Raw genomic sequence first — 2,072 nt, 5'->3', positions numbered from 1 at the left:
AAAAAAAAAAAAAAAAAAAAAAAAAAGAAAAAAAAAAAAGAGATCTTGTACTGATTTCAACCACAAGTGAATACAGCACACCAGATTCTCTGCTGGTTTATACCTCCTCAATGCAATCTCCTGAAGGTCCAATAGGATTGCTTGGGATGTCACTCAGGCTAGAATATGGCCCCCCCCCCCCCCCCCCGGAGATCTGAGACCAAAGTCCTTGGTGCTGGTGCATCCCTGTTTGCAGAGCACACTGCCATTGACTCTGTTTTTTTCTGCATGAGCTGAGTAGGTACCTCCTGAGATCCTGACTCTTTCACCTGCAGAAGGAGGTAATTTAGACCCAAATTAATTCTTTTATTCCAGAAGAGCACCAGGGAGGATGACTCAATCAGCATTCAGGAGACCTGTGTTTGCTCCCCATATCTCCTGCTGGATGATATTGGTCAAGACACATCATTTTACCATGTCCCATGTGTGAAACTCAGTTAATGACACTGACCTCACAGAGGGAGTGCTGTGAGAGCAGCAGTATCCAAGATCTAGTGGGGTTTTTTGCAATTGTGATCATTTAAGCTGTGTCAACCTAGTAGCTGTCAACCAGCTACCAGGGAGCATGGGAGGCACCAGCTGCCTCCAACATGACTGTAGGTTGGCATTCAGTGAATGAAGAGGCCACCCATGATAGTGTAATCCCAGTTTTACATGCCCTCAGTCTCACCCTCATTTATCAGTCTGTAAATTATTCCCTGCTCTGTTATCTTTGCATTTGGGTCATCAAAGCTTTGGACAAGATAAGTGTCTCAAAAGGATGTAAAAACACACAAAAGCTGCTCACTGTCCCTACTTGCATTTGCCCCCATGTCTTTTGGACAGATGTTTGTACAACTCCCACTGCCCATCAGTCTGTGATCTGCTGAGGGGGTGTGCGGGGCCCTCAGGGAGTGTCGTCTTCAACCTCCCCTTGTACCACACCAGCACCCGCCCCCGTGTGTCCACCTGCCCAGCCCAGCCTTGGCAACGCAGTTCCATGGAAGCCGATGGCAGATACCCACTCTGTGCCCAGGGATGAATTTGGCCCATTATTTACAAATAATTTAACGCCATCCTGTAAATGTTTGTGTGCCCGAAGGTCTGGGGATGATTTACAGCTCTCTCAAATTGTGTAGACCCTTGATCCGGCAGTGTCATTCACAGTAATGGGATGTCTCAGCTGTCCAAACAGAGACATGTTTTAAATGTTAAAAATGTTCTGTGATCGATTTTCTCTGTTTATAGTAAATGCCTTGATTAGATTCTCTTGTAGGTGCATCAAAGGCAGACTCCCACACACAGTCTTCCCATATCATGAAATCTAGTTCGTTCTTTGTTCTACTTTTTAGTTTTCCCTCCCTTAAATGAATTTAGTGCTTGAGAAAGGTGACTGATTGATGGCCTTGAGGACTGAGACTTTCTAAAGCAGGATCTAGGAACACTGCTCTGCTGCCTGACCTCCAGGCAAAGGGGTGATCTCTGAAGGCAGAGGAGCATGTGAGACATGGATCCCCTTGGGACGTAATGCGTACCCAAGCCTGCCCTATCCTGGCCTCAATGTTAAGGTGTTTATTCTTAATAAAAGTGTTTATGTCTTAATAAACGGCAGTCAAATGTCATCTCTGTTTTACATAGAGAGCTGAAACTATGAGAAACCAGGTGATTTGCTGGAACTGGGAGAAATTGCAGAGCAGAGGTGGGAAGGACAAAAGATGCTCCAGTTGGGTACTTCAATCTCAGTTTTTTCCTTCCGCAGATCTCTGCATTTCTATAGAAAAAAGAAAAAAAAAAAAAAACAATTCATTTCACATCCATCACTAACCAGCCATTAAACGCAATGGCTTTCATTCTCCCTATTGACCTGGTCTGTAATCAGACCAGAGACCTTGAAATGTGAACAACGCTCTATCCTATTAACAGACCCCTGAGCCGTCCAATCCCCCTGATAGTCATGTCCCTTTTTCTTTCTTTCTTTTTTTTTTTTTTTTTTTTAATTTTTAATGGAAATGGCTGCACTTTAATCCATGTCTCTATTGATCAGGAGATCAAGT

This window comes from Athene cunicularia, assembly GCF_003259725.1.
Source record: "Athene cunicularia isolate RWA chromosome 17 unlocalized genomic scaffold, athCun1 chr17_part1, whole genome shotgun sequence".
Taxonomy (NCBI): domain Eukaryota; kingdom Metazoa; phylum Chordata; class Aves; order Strigiformes; family Strigidae; genus Athene; species Athene cunicularia.
The sequence above is the reverse complement of the archived record's forward strand: the minus strand, read 5'-3'. Positions refer to the sequence as shown.